The sequence below is a fragment of the Mercenaria mercenaria genome, chromosome 16 (genome assembly GCF_021730395.1).
Source record: "Mercenaria mercenaria strain notata chromosome 16, MADL_Memer_1, whole genome shotgun sequence".
NCBI lineage: Eukaryota > Metazoa > Mollusca > Bivalvia > Venerida > Veneridae > Mercenaria > Mercenaria mercenaria.
In genome coordinates this window covers 52690267-52716541 of record NC_069376.1, presented here as the reverse complement: position 1 = coordinate 52716541, position 26275 = coordinate 52690267, and the positions used below count along the sequence as shown (strand labels likewise).

General features: G+C 35.4%; 1 long non-coding RNA gene across 1 annotated transcript; it reads left to right on the top strand.

The window, feature by feature from the left end:
- The first annotated feature begins 3639 nt into the window (after positions 1 to 3639).
- Positions 3640 to 8206, top strand: LOC123541448 (uncharacterized). Its single transcript, XR_006684522.2, has 3 exons — positions 3640 to 4468; positions 5910 to 5990; positions 7025 to 8206. It is a non-coding gene; the product is annotated as an uncharacterized LOC123541448 (long non-coding RNA).
- The last annotated feature ends 18069 nt before the right edge of the window (positions 8207 to 26275 follow it).

The following is a 26275-nucleotide window of genomic DNA, read 5'->3' as shown; positions in this document are numbered from 1 at the left end:
AAAGGAACAGTGGGGCACCGCCTTGGAACGGTCAGTGGCAAAAACACCACTGGGGAGCTAAAACGACAAGAGAAACACCCTTAAGGGCCCGACGAAAGAGGCCAGAAGACAAATATCAAAACAGTTCAGTCCTGGTAGGATTTAAAAACTGCTCATCATAGAGTCCTCCCCCTCTTCCGTCAGACGCAATCAAAGAGGGAAGCGTAGTGCCCAACTGTAAACGGGTTGAACACTAAACATGCGGTATGTCTCAAAACAGTTGGGTCGTAACCTCTTTTAATAAAACGTTTGATAATCTTTCCAAATACATTTGGAAAATTACCGTGACCCAAGATCTTACGAAGTTTGTAAACCACATCCCCATAAAAAACGGGTTTAGAAATACCTTCTCGCAGAAGTGTCTTTAAATTACTATTGAATTTTAAAACTAAATCAGAATTACGATAATAAAATTTAGCAAAATATTTACGCAGTTTGTAATAACGGTAGCCTTGCTGAAGAAGTTTACCTGTAATATATTGATTACGTTCATTGAAATGCTTGACATGACTACACGCTCTGACAAACCGAATTAATTGAGAAATATATACCCCATAAGATGTAGCCTGAGGTACATCCCCATCCAAATGGGGAAAATTTACAATACTAAAATTAAAATCATCCCTCTTGTCATAAATTTTGGTATGTATAAAATTGTCATAAATAGAGCGATGTAAATCTAAAAATGAAGCATCAGTATCCGAATTGTTAGTTTTAATTAACTGAAGCTCCCTAGGATAAATAGTACCCACCAATTGACCAAAGACTAGTTATTGGCCTTTCATTAAGGGCATAAAAGTTTGTTACTGTAACACATGCATCTAAAGAAAGTATGTCCTGGAGTCATGAAACTTTATGGTTACGTTTTTCAGCATGTGAAATTGTGCACCTGGGATTTTATATGGGATTTGAACCATATTCCTCCTTCAAAGATTCTGTATATTGTATTTTCTTTTTATCATCCCTCCCCCTTCACTGATGACTCAAAGGTTATTTGAATATGTACCCCGGTGAAATGTTTAGTTATTCTTCATGAAGTCTTCATGAAATATGCATGAAGTCTTCAAGAAGGAACTTCATGAAATCTTCATGAAGAAGAGGTGAACAGAAAATGGGACATATTCATAAAAAATTCATAAAATGCAGATTCATGAATTTTTTATGAAGTTGAGACTTCATAATAAATTCCTAAAATCAAGCAGTTTGTCCTAATAAAAAAAAGCATGAAGATTTCATGATGTCTTCATGCAGAATAACTCTTAATAAATTCAAGAAACTGTCCCTTCATGAATACTTCATGCAGAAAAATTCTTAAGCAACTTTAATGAAGAAATCATGATTTTTTTTGTTCACAAATCTAACGTCCCATTTTCTGTTCACTTCTTCTTCATGAACAATTCATGAAGAAATATTCATTTCGAACTTCATAAAACATTGAATGCTTGTCTTCATGAACTCTTCATGAAGGTATTCCATTGGTATTTAAATGGTATACCAGTGGTAGATTTCACTGGCATTCCACTAAAAGTTTACTGTTGGTATAACAGTGAAATGCCACTGGCATACCGGCAGTACTTCACTGAAATACCCCCTGATATTTCAGTGGAATACCAGCAGTATTCCACTGAAATGTTGACGGACGCACGACACACAACTGGACAACTGACAACGGACATTAAGCGTTCACAAAAGCTCACCATGAGCCTTTGGCTCAGGTAAGCTAACAAAAGTGTACAAACTTTGCACTGTGCTTTGTGACTGCATAATTATTCAAATTACAGAAGAACAAAAGTATATATTTCACTTTTACTTCACCCACCTAAGGATAACTGTAACAAAACTAAGTACTTAATCGAAGTTTTATTAAAACATTGAAATTTGTCAAGACGTATGTGTCCATGTCAGCACAGCCTCTTTATTCCAGCTTGACTATTTGCTTCCTAAACTTGTCATTCAGGGCCTTTGTGACTCTCTCCCATCCCTCCTCCTTTCCATGTGTATGGAGATGTGACCTGTAATGTGAAAGAAAGAAGAATGTATTGAAGGAAAATTGTATTTTGATCTCATACCCTGCTTAAGGGGCCACTGTGGCCGAGCGGTTAAGGTCGCTGTCTTAACCCTTAGCTTGCTGGCGGCAAGTGACTTTGCCTTTGGGAACAGTGCAGATCAAGATCAGCCTGCACATCCATGCAGTCTGATCATGGTCTGCACTGTTCGCTATTCAGTCAGTAAATTTTCAGCGAACACCCCTTTTAACAGTTAATGGTTCTGTCCAAATTGAAACATGGACAAGTTCATTATAGAAATTTAGCAGGGTAAGGGTTAAAATCACTTGCCCCTCACCAGTGTAGGTTATAGCCTCTCTGTGGGCATTGAACTCTTCATATGATGAAGTCATCCTATGGCTTACAGAAGGTCGGTGGTTCTATCTAGGTGCCCGCTTGTGATAAAATAATGCATGGAAGGCACCTGGTGTCTTCTTTCACCGTCAAAGTTGGAAAGTTGCCATATGACCTATAACGTTAAGGCCACACCAAAATGTAGTTATTCATCGGAACCTTTTCTGGAAAAAAAGAGGCACGAGCTAAAAATAATTTAAGTATTTGTTTTTGTTTTGAGTGAAGAGGAAGAAATATATTTCACTGTTTAAAAAAGAATGTAAAACCTTTACATTAGAAATAATTCACCAGGAATTGAGAGAAGTTTTCTTCTGAAAACACTGGTACATTTTGGGTTTTGTTACATTTTGACCGGCAGACAGGCACAACAAAAAGAATTAAATCATGGAAAGAGGTAGTAACATTGGCATACAGTATCAGTAATCAAATCATGTATGGTTTGAAATTGCTGTTAGAAAATATGTAACATACAACAATGTACAATCATGAAATAGATAATTTACTTGAATATTTAGTAAAATTACTGCTATGAAAATGTAGCATTTTAGCTGGACTTTTCAGATTTTCGAAGTTTCTGATAAAGTGAAATATCTAATAAATGTTACTACTAAAGCCTTTGATGTGAAACTTAAAATAGTTATTTACTATTATATCAAATCTACACCAGGAGAAACAATCACCACAAATCGTATTTGAATTTTGACAGAGTTACACCACTTTTTGTGCCCCCCCCCCCCCCCCCCAAAGCAATTCAAAACATGTGCTTGCATCATTTGTTATTGAGTTTCGAAAATATATTTTTCAAATCACATTTTTGCACAGAGAGAAGGAAAATCCTTTTGCTATTTAAATCGCCACATTTGGTTAGAAAATGCTAAGTAAATAATTATACAAACTGTTATACTGTCGTCTGTAGGAGCAACAGTGGCGTCGTCACTTTGGTCAGCTGTGGATCATTTTGGTCTATCTCAGATCATTTTAGAATAAAACTAAAATGCACATGACCACCTGTGAAATAAATAAATAATTGCTTTCTCACATCCAACCAAATCATTTTATATGCTGGAAAGATAAAAATATGCTGGAATTTTACTGGAAAGATAAAAATATTTTCTCGATTATGTTGTGTCCCTGTGACTGACATATGGCTTGACAAAAATATGAATTTGCTTCACAATCAGATTCCAGCGGTCTGCAAAACTTATATTTTGGCATTTTGTTTCCCTTATTAAAGCAAATATTCATGCCGAGAAATAAAATGTTTATCTTCGTCATGAAAGTGTAAAAAATGCTGTAATCCGTAACCCCCAGTGTAGGAACTGGACCAATTAAGTTATTTAAATATTCAAAACCACTTGCAGCAAGTTGCTATAGATGTTTTCAGAGGGACAGACGTACAAAGCCACACGATACATGTACCAATATAAACCAATCTAATCACAAACGTTAAAGCACGGCATTGGGTACGAAGTGGTCTGTGTACGCGTGGTAGCCCAGAACTTACTTGCAATTATCAACGAAGGATGCCATTTTCCCTGGAATTTGGTATGTATGCAATCGCCAGGCATGTCATTCTCTAATCAACGCAGATGTGCTTAAAATCGGCCACCGCTTCTCACCAATCCAATAAACTTAACATTTTTCGGGTAAATTCTGTTCAGTAGCCATTTTTCAAACAAATTCCGCCAAGAAACATGCGCGGTCGATTTCGGTAGTTTCCGGTATTTTCCCGGAAATCTCCGATTCCATTATTGCTGGTTTGTATCATTTAATTATTTTGTTTTTCTTTAATTAATGCTATTTTGGCAAAAACAAGATTAACGTGCATCTAAAATAATAACATGATGGGAAAATTATGATATTACAAAGTTCTATAAATAAAAAATGTGCGGTGGCGCTAATTAGCACGTGATGCAAACAAACCGTTCAACAACAACAACAACAACAACACGAGGAAACATGCGTGAAAAGGCAAACAAACAATATTTGTAAACACGAGAACAACTGCTGGCGGTACACATTATAAGAAGGTTAGGAAATCTTCATGGATTTCTTTTTCCAGAATAAAATCCTATCAAACATAGTGATAATCAAGTTTTCAGAATAGAGCACGATGTATCCGGATTTTTGTTAGTCCGGAAATGTGCTTACTTTCACTCAAGGTTTCTAACGAAATTGCAGAATATGTAATGTAATCTCTATCTGTGGTCACCATGTGCTTCACATCACACCCCACTGCTTTTTGCCGACTGTTACACGAATGATATTGTTTTAAATTATCAAATACCCAATTTATATCGTATACATGTATCCGAATTTGTGTCATTCGATATACTCTGCAGATCGAGTACGAATTTTCACCAAAAGCAGTTGCAATTTTGCAAGTATTCTTTATTGAAATAGCCTAGCTGCGACTTTTTGATATTAAAAGTTTGGACATGTTCTACCATGGTCATTTTTATTTGGTTGCAACTGAACATTTGATTGTTGTTGATCTACTTTTTTTATAATACTGGAGGTCATAGGGTATAAAGTCAAAACGTCCCCTAGTGGCGTTTTACATAATAATAAAAATAAAAGTAGTTAATATAACAATATTAATAATAACAGCCTAATTGTAACAAACAGTCATGACCGCACCCCTCCCCTTATGTATTTACAGGGGGAGTTTTGACCTGGTAATTTTTGGAAGGGGGTGTTTTTACCAGAAAAGGGGGACGTTTTGACCAAAATGGGGGGTGTAATGACTAGGCGATGTTTTGACTAATATCCGGTCATGGCGATGACTGATGCCAGTGAACACGATGTACTGTTGTCATGTTCTCCGAAAAGATTAGTCAAAAATTCTACTACAAGTATTTGAACCACATGTATTTCAGCTGGGAATAAAAATGCGGTTTGCCAAAAATGGTCCTGCATGAACCGGAAAGTACATTTTGACAGTTGGCAGTAAAATAAGCTAATTGTGTATAACACTGCCCATGAAGACATTCTGTGAATATTATAATTAATATTAATAATTTTGCGTCCGGCAAGGCATGATCAAAACATGTAATTAGCAGCTTGTTAGGTTTACAGATGATAAGATGTATGAAAATTTTTATATTGAAATTTTATGGTCCGGCATGAACACGTTTAAGCAGGGCACAGTGCCTGTCTAAAAGGGGGTAGGGGAAAACCCTGCATATTGTTGCATTTAACATTTGAACAATTGTGATGTCTTTAAACTACACTGACATAACATTTTCAGTGAAAAACAGTAGGGCGAATTTAAATATAAAAAAATATTCACAAAAAAGTCATAATAAAATATTATGCTCAAAGATCGATCAATAGTCATGATAGTTGCAAAGTTTACAGCATGTTAACAATGCCAATTATGTGGTCAATCATGCGCGGCCTTTGGTATTGGTTTCTTATGTGTTTGTCATGGAAGAAGCAGGATGGATATAAAATTAATTTGTTTTTCAGATCACTTTATTGGACGAGAAGTTGTTTCAGACGTTGCATCTTGAAGACAGCGATCACTTCATGATCATTCTCACAGGAAAGGTAGCTTATTTTTGTTTAATACAGTCACGTCCATAATTTCATGCACACTTGATCCCCTTCTTCTGTAATTACATGGATTTAACCCATATCATGCTGCACATGATTGGTTCTGCCTTTGCGACCAGTGTAGATCTTGATCAGCCTGTACATCCGTTTTCACTGTTCATCATTCAGTCAGTATGGTGAGCACATTAAACAGTTAATGGTACTGTCCAAATTGGAAGATCATGCACAGGTTCATTATAGAAATTTAACAGGGTAAGAGTTAAAGGATTTTAATCCTGAATTATAAGGTTATTGTCACCCAAATTAACCTTTTTATGCCCCCGAAGGGAGGCATATAGTTTTTGAACCGTCTGTCGGTCTGTCCGCAATTTTCGTGTCCGGTCCATATCTTTGTCAACCATGGATGGATTTCAAATAACTTGGCATGAATGTGTACCACAGTAAGACGACGTGTCGCGCGCAAGACTCAGGTCCATAGCTCAAAGGTCAAGGTCACACTTAGACGTTAAAGGTCATATTTCATGATAGTGAATTGATGGGCGTGTCCGGTCCATATCTTTGTCATTCATGCATGGATTTTAAAATAACTACGCATGAATGTGTGGCACAGTAAGACGACATGTCGCGCGCAAGACCCAGGTCCGTAGGTCAAAGATCCTAAACTCTAACATCGGCCATAACTATTCATTCAAAGTGCCATCGGGGGCATGTGTCATCCTATGGAGACAGCTCTTGTTGTTTTTATTATACATTTAAGTACATGTACTAAACCAGAATTAATTTTATCCAATAGTTATTGATCAGACACTATTTTTTGCTTTAATGGAAAGATGGTGGTATTAATGCCCCTTTACCATTCTTACATATACTGAAGAAATTTTTTAGTGTCCACTTCTTTAAAATAGCTATTTAAGACAATATAGCAACTGTTGAAGGTCTAACGGTTGAAGCTTTGGGTCATTTGATTTCAAAATACTTTTATTTTGTTCAGTTATAAAATGTTCAGGTATTTTCTGTTTTAATTTCAGTGAAGAGAAAATGGCCAACAGGGAGTGTATATTGGGAAAATTGAAACCTTTCAAAGCAACTGATGAGTACTACAATCTTCTGCCAGAGGACGAAGCAGCAACCCCCAAGTCATTCACAAGATTACAAAAGGGCTATGAATTGTTTTTTTTTTCTTTTTTTGGCAAGCACAATTCTGCTGCCAAAACCAAGAATGCCTTCACAATTAGCTTCGAATATGATAATGGAGAACAGTGAAAGTTTTTGTTAGTAAGAAAATCAGTCTTGGAGAGGAAGGAAAGAGATCCGTGATAACAGATGATACCTTAAAGCACTATCTAGATAAACATATGTGCAAGTAATCTCGCATCAACAAATGTGTGTTGTAGCAGTGAGAAAGCTCTTTTTCTAAAGTGTGTTTTTGGATATCAGACCAACCATGACATTTATAAACAGTCCTCCAGAGTTGGTTGAACACAGTACATGTACATTAGTCCGGAGGATTTAATCATAACTGCCACCAACAAAGTTGAAGTGGTTTTTACTGGTTTGAAATGTGAGGTGTAATCATACAGTAAACAAATAATATAGTATTAACATCATTATAGCATTCAAGGTTTTTATTCATTTGTTTAGCTTATCTGAGCCAAAGGCTCGGGATGAGCTGTTAGTATGGGTTGGTTGTCCAGCATTAAACGTCCTGTGTCCATCCTCAAGATTGCATATAAATTGCTTCTCTAAAACTACATATCAGATGTTTACCAAATTTGGTCTGTAACACCCCTCCTTTGACCACCATTCAAATTACAGGAAATGGTTACTTTGTGACCTTGACCATTGATCTTAAGATATAAATTATATTCATACTGAATGTTTTAGTACATTGTAAAATGAGTATTGATTTAATTGATACAAGAATTGTATGAATCTAGTTAAAAACATCAAATTTTGATATCCATTATTTAATAGAAGTGTAAATGGAATTATGAGTGGCACTTATGTCTCTGTGACAAATCCTCAAAAAATTCACACACATTTTCTGTGTCAAACAGACATGTATTATATAAAAAAATACAGTCAAGCAAATTGTTTAACTTTATTCGCTATATAATAATCTGTGCCAATTTACTTGTGATTTACTATTTCCATGCCAATAAATTATGCACTATATACACAGTTATTAAAATTGAAGTTTTATGAGGAAATTATCACTTTGCTTCTGATGTGTACCCTAGAATTTCATTTTTGTTACATAAAGTGTAGTACCTTAATTAGTTAGGACCATACATATATCATAAAGTTATTTGTTTAATGGAATGACTGGCATAATGGTATACAGCTGGTAAAAGTAAGTCCGCTGGAATTCCCTTGCAGTTCAGTGAAAAAATTCTGTACAAAATATATATATTGCCATTGGCTTTGTCCACTGGAAATTTACCTAACTCTCTGTCCACTGGAAATCCATCAGTTGGTATACCACTGGAATTAATTTGACCAGTGGTATTCCACTTAAATATATTGGTTACCTGTGGAATTTAAGATAACCACTGGAATGCGGTGGTATTCCGCTTATAGAATATCTGTTACCTGTGGTATTCCACTGGAATACCAGTGGATTTATGATAACCACTGGAACGCAATGGTATTCCACTGGCATTCCAATGACATTTTTACTGGGGCAATGAAGTTCGAACAAACAGTTGTATTCCAGTACATGTACCTTGAGCAAGGTGACTCAGCTGAGTGATTCAGGACCTTCACATGGCCCTCTTGTTACATTGATTTCTAGCAATTGTACCAAAGTCAGCTTAAATATTTTTTGTAACATTTTAGGAATAGTTTATGAAGTTTTTATCATAATATACCCATGAAATATTTGTAAGATATTTTTCTTGCATTTTTAGCTCGACTATTCATAGAATAGTGAGCTATTGCACTCGCCCATGCGTCGGCGTCGGCGTCGGCGTCTGCGTCCGCGTCCGCGTCCCGATTTTGGTTAAGGTTTTGTATGTAAGCTGGTATCTCAGTAACCACTTGTGGTAATGGATTGAAACTTCACACACTTATTCACTGTGACAAACTGACTTACATTGCACAGGTTCCATAACTCTATTTTGCTTTTTTACAAAATTATGCCCCTTTTTCGACTTAGAAATTTTTGGTTAAGGTTTTGTATGTAAGCTGGTAACTCAGTAACCACTTGTGGGAATGGATTGAAACTTCACACACTTATTCACTGTGATGAACTGATCTACATTGCACAGGTTCCATAACTCTATTTTGCTTTTTTACAAAATTATGCCCCTTTTTCGACTTAGAAATTTTTGGTTAAGGTTTTGTATGTAAGCTGGTATCTCAGTACTTACTAATGGGAATGGATTGAAACTTCACATACTTGTTCACTATCATGATCTGACATGCACTAAGCAAGTCCCATAACTCTACTCTCTTTTTTTTTCAAATTATGCCCCTTTTTTCGACTTAGCAGTTTTTGGTTAAATTTTTGTATGTAATCTGATATCTCAGTATCCACTAATTGGAATGGATTGAAACTTCACACACTTGTTCACTGTCATGATCTAACATGCACTGTGAAGGTCCCATAACTCTACTTGGAATTTTTACAAAATTATGCCCCTTTGACTTAGCAGTTTTTTGTGAAGTTTTTGTATGTTAGCTCGTATCTCAGTATCCACAAATTGGAAAGGATTGAAACTTCACACACTTGTTCACTGTCATGATATGACATGCAGTACAGAGGTTCAATACCTCTACTTTGCATTTTACAAAATTATGCCCCTTTTTCAACTTTTGTATTCATTTAATTGACAAGGCTGTTGAATAGTCGAGCATTGCTGTCCTCCGACAGCTCTTGTTTAAGAATGAAAACTAGTCATGAAAAATTCATAATTTATTCTTTTGGGACATGTAAGGAATGTTTTATGAAGTTAATGATCATAAAATACTCTTAAAATATTCATGAAATATTTACAAAGCAGTTAATGCATTTTTTAAGAATGAAAACTAGTCATGAAAAATTCATGATTTATTCTTTTGGGACATGTAAGGAATGTTTTATGAAGTTAATGATCATAATATACTCTTAAAATATTCATGAAATATTTACAAAGCATTTAATGCATTTTTTAAGAATGAAAACTAGTCATGAAAAATTCATGATTTATTCTTTTGGGACATGTAAGGAATGTTTTATGAAGTTAATGATCATAATATACTCTTAAAATATTCATGAAATATTTACAAAACAGTTAATGCAATTTTTAAGAATAAAAGAGTTCATTAAAAAATCATTATATATCCTTTGCATATATTATGAAGTTTTTAAGAATTTTGTGAATCCTTCAATACTTCCTAATTTCTTCATGAAGAGGAAACCATCATACTTCATGAAGTGAGCTTAAGCATTGATAAAGGGTACTTCATGAATACTTCTTAAAAGTGTAAAAAATTCATTATTTTATGAATTCTATTTCGAAGGGGTACTCACTCTTGCATTGTTATTAAATAACAAATGACTGTACAGTGACAGGAAGCTGGGGCACCAGTGTCCTTTGGACACACATCAGTCTAGTTAAAAGTTTTCTGTAATATGCCCTTATATTATTGTGAATTATACCTAGACATAATGTGATGTTTACTTACGAAATTATATGTTGTTAAAATTAATCAAAACACTACCTTGATGTTACACGTATCACACATTTATTACACAAACCATGATAAGGGCGTAATGATTTATTCTAGTTAGCGCATATATAGTTCTATTGTTAAAAATCAAGATGCTTCTGCGTTATATTATTCTAAGTATATGTCTTTGTTTGTATAAAAATATTTTGGTTGCTATAAAATCTGGAAAGTAGATCCCTCGGAAGCACCGAAAACAATGCAAACAGTGAAAATTGCAGACTCGGTTTGATTGAGTTGGTTGAGGTGACATCAACATTAACATGTAGTATTAATGTGGTGGACCCTTAATAGTATTACTACCTCCTTTTGAAGATTATTTAATTCCTATCATAAAAACAAAGACAAATATCAAACAGGGAATGCCACGTACCAAAATCGCAGCCTCCCCAAAACGAAACCCACAGCACGCAGACGTGCACACCACAAACACATACACGCGCACACACACAAAGCTAACACACGAGGACAAAACGAACAAACAAAGGAACACACACACACATACAAAGCCCACACAAGAGGACAAAACGAACAAACAAAGGAATCACAAATACACATACACGTGCACGCGCACACACACAAAGCCAACACACGAGGACAAAACGAACAAAGAAAGGAACACAGTGGGGCACCGCCTTGGAACGGTCAGTGGCAAAAACACCACTGGGGAGCTAAAACCGGTTTATGGTGCGCACCCAACCTCACTCTTACCCCCATCCTGTTACAAAGACACGGGACAGTGTAAATAAAAGTAATCCCCTCCAGGGGAATCTTTAACACACGTAATGGAAACGAACAGGCATGGCGTGTAAAACACAAAAATGCTCGTGTATAAAAATATAAAAAGCAAACCTTTAGAACCAAAAACGTATGTACTCAATGCCTTTTCAGAAGACAGAGCAACAAGAGAAACACCCTTAAGGGCCCGACGAAACAGGCCAGAAGACAGATATCAAAACAGTTCAGTCCTAGTAGGATTTAAAAACTGCTTATCATAGAGTCCTCCCCCTCTTCCGTCAGACACAATCAAAGAGGGAAGCGTAGTGTCCAACTGTAAACGGATTGAACACTAAACATGCGGTATGTCTCAAAACAGTTGGGTCGTAACCACTTTTAATAAAATGTTTTATAATTTTACCAAATACATTTGGAAAATTAACACGACCCAAGATCTTACGAAGTTTGTAAACCACATCCCCATAAAAAACGGGTTTAGAAATACCTTCTCGCAGAAGTTTCTTTAAATTACTATTGAATTTTAAAACTAAATCAGAATTACGATAGTAAAATTACTTTTGACTAATTTTCCCGGAGGACGTAGGTTCAAGCCGCGCTAGGACCAAACAGTTTCTTTTTACATTTCTTTTTTTTTCCGGAAGGTTAAACTGTTTTTTCTAGACTTTTTATTGATTTAACCAGTTTCGGTTAACAAGAACTCCTTTACTGTGGAGTAAGTGTCAGTTCCAAATACCCTGCATTCTCCTTCGTTTTTTATTTGGTTCACTGTCTCTGTGATATTGTCTGGAACCAAAACCTAAGCAGGTACAACAACATTTGCTTCTGGATTAAGGTCCACTGGTCCATCTAAATCAACACCAATCAATGCATCCTAAAATAAATTACAAAAGAAATACATTTTATTAGTATTCCTTGAGTATTAAAAAGTGTGTTAACCTTGGGAGGTATTGCTGTTTGATACTATAATAAAAAAGTCACAGTTGTAAACTACCACAAAAACTGAGGGATATATTAGTCAGTGCATTTTTAGCAATAATGGGTGATAGAAAAATATTCAGGGGGCGGGGTGGGGGTGGGGGGGGGGGGGCGAAGAGCAGTAACTTATGTGAAATTTATGGTAGTTTTGTTAATATCAATAACGGGAGTTGATATCTAATTTAAAGTTGTGATCAGCAAAGAATGACAACACTTGCATTGGGCCAGTACTTATAAGCAGAGATATCTATTACTTAACTTCCCTTATAATTACAGTAAAAAATGAAAAAGGTTTAAGACACAATATCATACTTTTTTGCACAACAAAATATTTAGGATTTATTCATGTGTGTTTGATTTATCCCTCAAAACCTGCTTCCTATGATTTTGTCAACTGACCTATGGTACAAAATTACTTTTTAACAAGCCGATAAAAAAAATCAAATACCAGTAAGTATTTTATAGTGCAGATAATACAGTTTTGCTTTTATAAATATGTCACAATAGAAGCACTTTTGTATTACAGAACACCTGGTAAGATTAGTAAAGGTGCAATTATACTGATCTCTATTTCCTATGCCTATTGTAAATATACTTTCCTAAGGTGTGGGATGTGAATCACAGGGTTGGGAGTATGGATAATACAAAACATTTATCAATTTATACAAATGAAAGAAACTGAGTATTTTGTGAGTTGTTGGGGAAACGAAGAGGAGGGGCAGGGAAAGGAGTTCCAAATTAAACCACAGGAGCACAATTACAAATTATTCCTACACTTCTTAACTCTATTGCTTTTTCTGAAACATGCAACACGAATGTTTTATCATTTAAAGACATTTCCTAGAATTTATTTCTGCAGATAGATTTTATTCAACGTCACATATATCTATTTAATATTTATTTACCTACAAATTCCAGTATCAGTATTACTTACACTTTTCCTATTTTAAGGTATGAAATGGATAGGTCCATTAGAAATTTGAAATAGGTATTTATGAAAGTCTCTATCTGACAAAAGCTATGTCAACTTGACTTAAAGTATGAGAACCAAAAACTGAAGCAAGCACTGAATTACATTTCATGACAAAATGGTTACTGACAAATTTTCTGACTTTTTTTTACTTCAGTAATTTATATTATGTAACATAAATGATGCAAATGATTAAATAAATTCAGAACTACATATGATATAATTTCTCATATATAACTTCTTTTTACCACTATACAAATTATATAAGTAGGCTGTGTAACAATGATACATACAGTAATAGCAATATACTGCATTTTTATTTCTTTCCGTCTTTTTAACTTGTACACCGGCATTTCTGTTTTTCTATATACATTTGCTTTTCCATTACATATGAATAAGTCATTTCGATTTTCACCTGTTAAGACACTTCAAATTATATGATACTGTGCGCAAATATTCAAACTTATATTTAACCCCAAAGGAGAATCAGAAGGTAACATATCAGCATCTACACCAAAGGTTGTGCAGTAATAGCTCTCATAAATGCTCTAATGCATATTTTTCAGTAAATCAAGGGCCACAACTCTGGTTTGGCCGAGTGAAAATCAAAACAAAATCACAGGTGTACAACTTCACATGCTTAATATAAATAATAATCTCCTATGTGAGACAAAAATTTTAGGCTCTTTATGCATATTTTAGACTGCCAAGGGACATAACTTAGCTTTAACATAGTAAAGGATCCAAAACAAAACCCCAGGTGCAAAATTTCGCAATACTGTAAGTGATGTCTTAAGGTGAAATATGTTCTGAGATATACATAACACAAATCGGGACAGATAAATTTCCGGACATACAGACAAGTGTATATATATTTAAGTTCCCTCAACTGCTCGCATTTTTTTCTTGTGTTGGATGGGTAGAGGGGCCTAAAATATTAAACCACAACTAATGCTGATACATTTAAAAAAAAATGTTCTGACAACAGGCTCAAATTCATTTCATTATGATATCTAGCTGTAAGTCCACATTACATTCAATCAGGACTGGTATACTTCGATCTTCTCAGATCGTTCAGCACGACTTTTATGTCGTGTTATTGGTACTGTTTCTCAGCTTGAACATTTCGGCTTGGGTGGTTCCAATACTCCCTCTTTCATAGTTTTTGGTATTGTATAATCACCCCATGGATATGGTGCCTGCTTTTTAATTTTGTCTTTTGGCAGTTCTTGTGATATGCAGGCTCCATAATCTCAGATCCCCTTTCTAAATTCCAGTTTGTTTAGTTCTGCTCATTGTTTTTTCGTTTAAGGCAAACCCTTTATTTTATTTGGGGACCATACGCCGCTTCTCATGGAATTACATGCGAGTGTATCATTACCTGGGGTCTTCTTCCAGCGTTAAAGCTGGAAAGTCGCCATATGACCTATCATGTGTCGGTGCGACGTTAAATCATTGAAGGTTCCATGTGCACCGCCGTATGAACACATCTGCGGATGTCTCTAAATTATTTTTGTACTTGTAGCACGTGTAAATGTTCAGTTCTGCTCAACTCGGGGCTAGAGGGCGTGAACGGTAGCATGCATTTCCACTACCGTCCATAAACAGGCTCAATCAAACCGAGCCTGCAACATTTTCGTTTTTATCGTGTTGAGCGGCCTGTGGAGTTTCCACTTTTTCTATTTTATTATCACAGCAGCGTTGTTCGTGCCGTGTGGCGACCGTAAAAAGTTTCACCGAACATTCAATCAGGACTGGTATATTTCGGTCTTCTCAGATCGTTCAGCACAACTTTAATGTCGTGTTATTGGTACTGTTTAGTTTCTCAGCTTGGACATTTCGGCCTGGGTGGTTCCAATACTCCCTCTTTCATAGTTTTGGGTATTGTTTAATCACCCTATAGGTATGGTGCCTGCTTTTTAATTTTGTCTTTTGGCAGTTCCTGTGATATGCAGGCTCCATAACCTCAGATCCCCTTTCAAAATTCCAGTTTGTTTAGGTCTGCTCATTGTTTTCTCGTTTAGGGCAAACCCATTATTTTATCTGGGGACCATACGCCGCTTTTTAGCTCACCTGTCACATAGTGACTGGGTGAGCTTTTGTGATCGCCCTTCGTCCGTCGTCCGTCCACAATTTCTTGTCTGCACGATAGAGGTTTCATTTATGATTTTATTTTAACCAAACTTGCACACAACTTGTATCACCATAAGATCTCGATTCCTTTCTTGTACTGGCCAGATCCCATTATGGGTTCCAGAGTTATGGCCCCTGAAAGGGCCAAAATTAGCTATTTTGACCTTGTCTGCACAATAGCAACTTTATTTATGACTTGATTTTTACCAAACTTGCACACAACTTGTATCACCATAAGATCTCGGTTCCTTTCTTGAACTGGCCAGATTCCATTATGGGTTCCAGAGTTATGGTCCCTGAAAGGGCCAAAATTAGCTATTTTGACCTTGTCTGCACAGTAGCAGCTTTATTTATGATTTGATTTTTACCAAACTGGCACACAGCTTGTATCACCATAAGATCTTGGTTCCTTTCTTGAACTGGCCAGATTCCATTATGGGTTCCAGAGTTATGGCCTCTGAAAGGGCCAAAATTAGCTTTTTGACCTTGTCTGCACAATAGCATCTTCATTTATTTTGTTTTTTTTTTTTTGTTTTTGGTTTAACGTCGCACCGACACAATTTAGGTCATATGGCGACATTCCAGCTTTGATGGTGGAGGAAGACCCCAGGTGCCCCTCCGTGCATTATTTCATCACGAGCGGGTACCTGGGTAGAACCACCGACCTTCCGTAAGCCAGCTGGATGGCTTCCTCACATGAAGAATTCGACGCCCCGAGTGAGGCTCGAACCCACATCGATGAGGGGCAAGTGATTTGAAGTCAGCGACCTTAACCACTCGGCCACGGAGGCCCCTCTTCATTTATAATTTGATTTTAACCAAACTGGCATACAACTTGTATCACCATAAGATTTTGGTTCCTTTCTTGAACTGGCCAGATTCAATTATGGGTTCCAGAGTTATGGCCCATGAAAGGGCCAAAATTAGCTATTTTGACCTTGTCTGCACAATAGCAGCTTCATTTATGATTCGATTTTAACCAAACTTGCACACAACTTGTACCACCACAAGATCTTGGTTCCTTTCTTGAACTGGCCAGATTTCTTCATGGGTTCCAGAATTATAGCCCCTTAAAGGTCCAAAATTGGCTATTTTGGCTTTTGCAGCCATATAGAGACTTCATTTATGGTTTTATTTGATACAAACTTCCAAAATAACTTCAACAACAATAATTCTTGGATTCCATGACAAATCAGGTCCAAGCGTAGGTTCAGAGTTATTTTATATCTGATTACCTCCCCTGATTGTAATCAAAATGGATTTATATCAGTAAGTACTAGTACTTATTTAAAATTTCATTATTGTCATTAGTTGGACTGAGTTAATCAGGGTAGATAACTATGGACTGATTTTATGTCAAATTACCTCCCTTTATTTCAGATTAAAATGGGTATATCTCCGTAACTAATGAAGATACTGATCTGAAATTTCATTTATGCCAACAGATTTATTTGGCAGATCCTTCTTTTCTTCACTTACAATAAATTTTTTTTAATTACTTCCCTTTTACGTTATTATAAATAGCTTATTTTAGTAACTTTTTTATTATTGGCCGTAGGGAAAAACCGAGATCACTTTTCTGTGGTACAACATGGATGGTACCTCCAATTTGTGCCCGCCCGCTTAGCTCAGTAGGTAGAGCGTCGGTCTACTGATCGCGGGGTCGTGCGTTCGATCCTCGGGCGGGGCGTATGTTCTCCGTGACTATTTGATAAACGACATTGTGTCTGAAATCATTAGTCCTCCACCTCTGATTCATGTGGGGAAGTTGGCAGTTACTTGCGGAGAACAGGTTTGTACTGGTACAGAATCCAGGAACACTGGTTAGGTTAACTGCCCGCCGTTACATGACTGAAATACTGTTGAAAAACGGCGTTAAACCCAATACAAACAAACAAAACCTCCAATTTGTAGGCGTATTTTGACATATCTGTACCTTGTAAGATTTTTTTTTCTTTTTGGTTAAATTTCTTCCCTTTGTTGTTCCTGTCTTTTGGACTTAGATATTTTTTCTGAGGACCTTCTTATCCTCAAGTGCAATGATAACAGGTGAGCGATATAGGGCCATCATGGCCCTCTTGTCATGGAATAACATTGAAGGTTCCGTGTGCACCGCCGTATGAACACATCTGCGGATGTCTCTAAATTGTGTTTTTTGGGGTACTTTTAGCATGTGGAAATGTTGAGTTCTGCTCAACCCGGGGCTAGAGGGCGTGAACGGTAGCATACATTTCCACTACCGTCTATGAACATGCTCAATCAAATCGAGCCTGCAACATTTTCGTTTTTGACGGTTGAGAGACCTGAATGAGCGAATTGACACAAAAAGGTCATATATCGCCGAGAAAAAGTTAAATGAATTACGTTAATTGTAAAGCATATATAAAACTGTTAAAGTAAAAAGGTATATTCGTATATAGTGTAAAAAACAGTTACACACATAACAATGTAAAAAAAAAGTGAATAAAAATCAAATAAGGTTCAGATTTTATTATATATGCCTATTTGTTTCAAAAATTGCAAAATTTTGTCGGCAAGAATTTGTTCAAACAACTCTTTTAACGATTCAACATTACAGTATAAATTTCGCTGAGAGACCTGTGAAGTGTCGTAAATCCTTCAATCACAAAGTTACATGTCCTGAAAAATGGTGAAGTTATCTCCAAAATGAAACATTTGTGTAAGTTTAAGTCGAATACCTCGAAAACTTGAAAATACCAAAACAAAGATTTCATGATGCACAGACACACAGACGGAATGACAGACTGCAATCATATGCCATTGATACAATATATTGTAGAGCATATTAATAGTCCCAATCTGTTAAAATAACATATCAGTAAAGCTTGTGAATTTGCTATGCTAAACATAAAGGCTATACCTCGTCTGATAAATGGATTCTATTGTCGAATACCTGACCCATTATCCATAACTGTAGTGGAGACCTATTATTTTTTGTTCTCAATGGTCGTCTAGCAACTGCAGAACAAAATCTGTCTAATGAGTCCTGAATCCTTTCAAGGAAGACTACATGTTATGCAAATAAATCCAGCTCACTGTCGACACAGATCACCAATCCGCTCCATTTCATTAAACAGCTGATAATATGCTCCTGTGCAGCCATGCCACACTTCTCTTCAAAATCTTTCAATTCTGTAAAACAATAATAGTTTCTCAACTGATATAGCCAGAGCTGTCGGAGGGCAACAATGCTCAACTATTTATTATAACCACTTAACAGCCTTGTCATTAAAGAGAGTTATTTGAATGAATACACAAGGCAGTCTAAAAGACAGCTATAACCCTCGTCGCTGTTATGGATAGTGGAAGTGTTAATTGTATTGGGTGGAGCAGTGACGTTGCGAAGTGTATATTATAGTCCATGTATGGCGACATCAATTAATTAGAGGGGTTTAGGAGATACAGAGCTGACAAAATGGAAGGCTCAAACCTTTGACTTTGAGCTATGACCTTGACTTTGAGAAAACATGGCTGACTTGCGAGTTCTGCTCATTGTTTTGATGAGGTCAAGTAATAATTTGATCAAAGTTTCATGAAAATCCTTCAAGGGGTTTAGGGGATACAGAGCTCAAACCTTCGACCTTAAGTTATGACCTTGACCTTGAGCTGACATGGCTTAATCATTAGTCTTGCACACCATCTTAATAAGGTGATCATTTGACCCAAGTTTTATGAAAATCCTTCAAGGTGTTTAAGTTATATCATAATATGGAGTGCACACAATTGTCATGGACGGATAGCCGTTCCAACATATGGGTATTTTTGTTGCAACTCTCGTTCTCTCTATTGTTCTTTTAGCCACGTCAAAGAAAAATAGCCACATAAATGACTTTACAGAATGAGTGACATCAAAACAAGTAGTTACTAATTCTTCCTATAGCCACCTAAGTATGCAAATGTCGACCCGGAAGGACAGACGGACGGATACCATTCCTATAACCCCCTACCACTCGCGGCGGGAGATTAAAAAACTTATTGGGTGTGTTTGGATGTGGGATGTAATTTGTGGGAGGGTGGGTGTTTCTTTTTTGTGTGGGAGTGGTAATGGATTGTTAAAGCACAAGAAACTGAAAGTGAATTGGGGAGGGGAACGTCCGAGGTTCGAATACCTGTCAAGACTGCACATTTTTTCCCTGACTGTTACAGATGTAAAAGGTCAGTATATTGAATGTTGAACGTAAAATACAAACCCTTTCTAGGGCGGTTTACCATCAAACAACTCAACAAAAACATACGTGTTCTCAAATGGCGCTCTACAATGAGCCGTTTACCCGAAGGTAGAGAGCAAACGCGGGTACTAGTCTAGATCAGTTCTGAGTTGCGAATCACTTACCATATTACTGTAAACAGTAAGTGATATATTTACGGCCTGTAAAAATGGTTTTAGTAACAAAAAGTTCATATTAATAATTTTACAGAATTTTTTCAAATTTTTTTAATCTTTAAACTGGGGTTTATAATAAGAACACGGAAACTTACGGTACAGACTCGGATATTTCCGTATTATTTTCTTATCTCAGTTCCCTTGAACAAGAATGATACAAAATGAAAACAGATTGCATGGTCGCACATTACCAGACAAATTTTGCAATTATTTTAGATAAACAATAGTTCGTCGGAAGTATGCAAATTGGAATGTTTAATGCAAGAATACGTATATTCCATGAGAAATATTAGACGTAGCACAAAGCTGCAAAGATGAATGAACTACAATACAGTTTAGCATTTCAATCGACAAATAATGACATGAGGTGCTTCAAATAGCCACATGGATATGTAACAAAGCAGAATGTAATTTTTGGAATCAATACATTTCACATTACAAGATGACGAATGCAAAATAATATTATGTGAGATGTATTGTTTACTAAAAAACCTTTCATATGGAAGTATGCATAATGCACAATTGTCAAATTCAGCTTGTCAGACCAGCGACATAGATCCACAATAAAGCAAAATGTGATTTTGCCTTAATATTGTTCCATACACACACACACACACTAGAACAATTATTCTTGCTGGGTGTGCGGTAATGTCATAGTCTATATAAAAGTGAAGTTAATATTGTGAATATTAAAATAGTAAGTAATTAAATATACATTTTATTATTATATCATGTGCATAACATATTCTGTAATATTTTCAAATCTACCACTTTCAATTTCGATACCTAAAACGTGACATGTCTTTTCTCATAGACACACTATCTACAACATCCAAATATTTCTCATATGTAAATTCAGCCTTGAATTTTCTATAATACTCAAGTTTAAGTTGGTTTGATATTATATCATTCCACGCTTGTAAATATTGATTTCGTAACCTTTGTTTTAACAATGATAAATAGTTTATATCAAAATTGGTAGCATACCATAAATAACCATATCCAGGTTGTTTAGTAAGTTTTTTACAGACAAAGCCCATGCATTGTTTTGGTTTACAATATCAGATGAAGATAATTCAACAAATATTTGTGAGTTAGAGAATCGGTGTTTTTCATTATTTTTATCCACTGCTTTAAAACACGCTCTTTACATATTAATGATAAAGGAAAACGACCAAACTCTCCCAACACAGCAGAATTGGATGTCTGCGTACACCAAGGATGCGTTTATTAAAACGTAAATGTAGTTTATCAATTTCTTTAAAATTATAAGCGCCCCATACTTCCGACCCATAAAGAAGTATAGGGGTGACTAGAGTCCAATAAAGACAGTCGGGTTTTAATGTGAAGATGAACCCTACTAAAAACAGATAATAAATTATCATACGCTTTGAGAGCTTGATCGTTTAATGTTTTGACAGCATTTTAAATCTACAATATATAGAATATACACGAAGCAACAAAATGGTTTACATCATGTAGGTAAAGCTTTGTTCGACAATTAAGATAAAGTACAGTATGAATACAGTTAATGTTTATGTTCTAGTAGCTCTTTTCCTATACTGTATATATTTAATTCCCCGTTATTTACTTTGTATTTCAAGTTAAGCAGGCAGTGATTTTCATACATGTTAAACTGTACTATAGATAAGCTGATGTAACGGCAGTTTTAGTAATTAGACAAAAGATATTACATGGGTATCTTTCAATATTTATTTTATTTAAACGATTTGATTAAAATAACAAAATGCGAGGTTTATTCTTACACATTTATAGTGTTGTGACACATTTATAGTGTCGCGGCAAAGACCAATTTAACACGCATAAGTGTTCAGAGAAAATTTTGAAAAATGTGATAAAGAAGATCTTTCCGTGTAAACACACATCGGCTGTGAAGATTCTGTTTATATATTTAACCGTTTTTTTATTCACACAAATCATGTAGAATTGATTTGCACATTTTTGTTCACGTGGAACATTGATAAACATTTTTCCTCGATATGAAATGAAGGATGAAAAATGTTTGATGCCTGAACTAATATAATCTGGAAAGTAGATCCCTCGGAAGCACCCTCGAGCACATTGAGAACAATGCAAACAGTGAAAATTGCAGACTTGGTTTGATTAAGTCTGTTCATGAGCAGTAATGGAAAATGCAACACTGCCTACGCCCCCTAGCATCGGCTTAAGCAGTATTCAATTTTCAAATCTAAATGAGTTGAAATCAATGGTCCCGAAGGACCAGAAAATATAACAACATAATGTGTTTATAACTTCTTACTACACTAAACAAGTTAAAGTGACTCGCTATCGTCACCTTTTCCAGCCGTTTCTTACATATTTTATACAATGTTCATGATGTAAATGAAATTCTTGAGATATAGGTCGATGGGGTTCATTTCATTTATATAAATGTAAGAGCAGGATAATGCCAAAGACGAAACATAATTTGCTTATATCAATTTTAATGAATCAGCACAAGTAAGTTAAAGTTTACAAAAAGAACACAGAAAGAAGCAGAAATAAAGGTCACGATTATATAGCGCAAGATCAAACATTTGATTGATAAGTTCTTTGTCGTTTAGGGAATAAGTAGAATGATACAAAAATAAAATGAAATGAACATTTGTGCCACTTAAATAAAAATATGCTACTTTTAAAGCAGCATGCCTCCAGATCGTTCGACAACAAAAAAAATATATATTTTTTTAGATATCTTGAAATAAATGCTAGATTTCTTAAGAAGGCTTTAAAACTTAATTACTGACAAACTTTATGTTACGGAAACACTTGAGAATTTGCGGTTTTTACTACTTTTTACGATGAAAATTGAAAAGCGTTTGTCACGCTTTTACTCCAGGTAAACTGTCTCGATTATAAATATCTATATTTTGGAGTCATAATTCACTACTTCAGCTATAGCGCTATTTCTTACGACGACCGGAAAATGTCTTTATTGCCGCGGCGGTCCGGGGTTCGATTCCCGACGCGGTCATCTTTTTTTCTTGATTTGGAACTTTTAAAATATGTTAGAAACAAAAATTCATATTCTAATATTCATAATATGATCAAACTTCAATTTGAAAGAAAGATTATTTTTTAACCAAATCTGGAGGCATGCTGCTTTAATATATGAATAATCTCACATATTGACGTATTTTGAATTTCATTTCATCATTACTTTATCATGTCGGCAAAATACATATGCCAAATAGAATTTGACTATCTGTTGGTGATTGTAGATTTGGGTTGAAGGGTAACTGTTTTGTCGGTGACTCTGTCGATTTACCGCCAAAACAGTTAATAAAGAGCTGGACATTCGCATCTATATCTACAACCAAAAGTAGACTAATTTTCTTGCACACCGTATTTTACAAACTGTAAAGCGAAATGCTTTTTGTAGCACTTTTCTTATTTAAGCGTATTCGAAGAAAGCGCGGGAAGTCAGTCCGAATATAAAAATGTTATTATGACTATTCAAAGACACACAATCACAAAATTAAGGTTTTGTTTATTCATCTGTAGCATAACATTATATTTAAAAAAACTATCAAGATGTTTGATTATTATCGAATTCCGCAGCAGTGTGTTATCAATGCACGAATCGTCAGTGTTGTCATTAACAGCACGAGAGTCATCTGACAGGGATTTTCCAGCTTGTGTAAAATCACTGGAAGCACCGGTCCGGTGTGCAAGAACAACATTGTTAATAATTCTTTCCAATGACATGAATGAATGGCGAAACCTCTAAGCCGTTTGCAAATATAAACCTTGTTTGGAGATGATTTGTATACATTGTACAACTTAAATTTATATTTCATTGAATTGTATTTACAACGCTTCAACTTTTCAGCTCCGACAGAACTCTTATCGCGTCGTTAGGCTGCAACTACTTTTCCCGCTGTTTAAAACTTTTGTGTATTGTTATCATTTTTTCCTGGAAGAAGTATGATGTAGCAAACTATTTTTGCATCTTTTATCACATGTTTATTAGTTAATCTAAAGATATTAAAATGATATTTGTTTCTCATTTACGATGCGGATAAAAGACTATATGTTATCTTTCAAAATTGAGTAAGACCCCTATGGAGTAATCACGCCATGTACCCGGATAATCCTAACTCTGTTCAGCGACCCTAACTCAGTGCCAACATGGCTGACAGAAAGACAATGTATGTAGTTAATTTCCTTGTCTTTTTTCATGTTTTTATGTGAGTATGCAATGTTAGCTTAAAACTTTTGATAGTCATAATATCCTGTATTGATAACATGTTTTGTGTACTAAATATTTCAATCGAAATGTCACATTATGTGGCTGGAATTCATTGAAATGTACTCAAAAAAGTCTTCAAAATGAACATGTTTTATGTTTCTAACTGTTTTAAAGTACCAGAAATTGAAGTAAGACCTTACTTATTAAATGTATTAGTTCCATAAATATCTCTTTGACAATGTTTAACAGTATCAAAGTTTGAAACTGATTTTTATAGCTTAAAAATTGTATTGATTATGAGGTGGGTTTAAATTTGCGGATAATTTCTAACTGGTATATGAAACAGTGCTGGATAAATACGAACTTAGAACGGATAAACACCTAACCAAACGAAAACGGCTGTTCGTCTGTGCTTTTTTTATGGACTGTTGATGCTCGAAGTTCTTTGATCTACCCACCCCTGCAGGGATGTGGGATTCCTATGTCCAACTTATCCGACTCGTGATTTTTTTTGCCGGCGGGCAAGTGCATTTTTCATTCTGTGTGTCTGCGGACAAGCATACTTTTTCAGGTATAAAATGAGAAAACATAAAATATCATTTAGATTGTGTGTTGCTTCAAGTGTATGGAAGTGATAAAGATAATGGGTTCTTTGACTAGTTCTCGCGCACACTGTAACTCGGTGACTATGATAAAATATCAGAGAAGATTTAGATACAAGAAGATTTATTTAACGTCGGATAAGTATAAACATATAACACTAGCTTAAAGCTATTTTCCGGCAAACACATGTAAATAAGCTCGACATAAGTAAATCAGCTGTAATAAAATGCAAATATGTTAAAGCACATCAAAGCAAATAAAGCATCTGGCTCTAAGTAGATAAGAAACAAGTCACAAATTATCACATACATGTTACAGTGCATTAAAACAAAATAGCACATAGGTACTAGCAAATAAAAGGAAAAAGTAATTTACCACATACAGATTTAGCACATTTAAAGCAACATAAAAAAAGATTAGCTGACACTACACAAAAATAAGAAAAGTCACATTTTACAATTGCATTAAAAAAAAACATAAAAGAAGAAATCATATACATGCTAAAGGGAACATAAGAACTACTTAAAGTAGCTGAAGAAAAATATTTGCATCATCAGCATATAGCATTCTGTAATTAAAATTAAAAAAGGAAAACAAGGGTTGCACACAGAGAACTAAAAGGACATTTAAAGACATCAGAAACGTAAACAACTTAAAAAAAGTATTATGACAAGTTTGTAAGTAGAATTCCAACTGCTGAGACAATAAGTCACTGTCAAAGGAATATTTGAGCCAGTAGTGAGCCAAATTAAAATCAAAAGCACACAGAGATCGCAAGTATGACTAAAACAAGTCGGAACGTTTTAAGAGTCTTTCTCTGAATTCATCTGGCTTTGCACCATTGCGTGGGCAGTGTTTCAGGCATGACCTCAAAAGATCCCGAACACTGCTTACGCGATTTCAGACTTTTATAAACGTTAAAAGGCAAATATTCCAACAGCTTATTTTTTACCACAGTTACTGCGATATGCTTTTCTTTTCATTGTCCTAAATAAAGAACTCGATCTCCAGTCTATTTGCGCTTTCATGAAGGTATGATATTACAATTCAGAGCAAGTGAAATTTGACTATGGACAAGTGGATTTTTAAGTTCCGTGGACAAGTGAAAAATGTAAGGATACCCACACCCCTGTCCCGTCAGTCCATGCATCACTCCCCGACCCCAACACACCACACACACACACTTTTCTTCCCTATTTACCGTCTGAAAAATATCATATTTAATAATTAATCATAAATCTAATCCCATTTAAACAATTTCAAAAATATTCCATTAGCACCTCTGTAAAATTCTCTTACATTATACGATATACAAGATTTGAAACAAACACAATTCTTCTGAAACAGTGTGTGTGTGTGTGTGTGTGTGTGTGTGAGAGAGAGAGAGAGAGGGTGGGGGGAGAGGGTTGGGGACTACAGAACTTCGAACATCGGTGGTAAATTTCTTATATAAATATAATAATTTTGACTTTTATACTGAGTAATTTTTGAGGGTTTATCCAGATTTTTCCAAACATTGCTATTTGCATAAT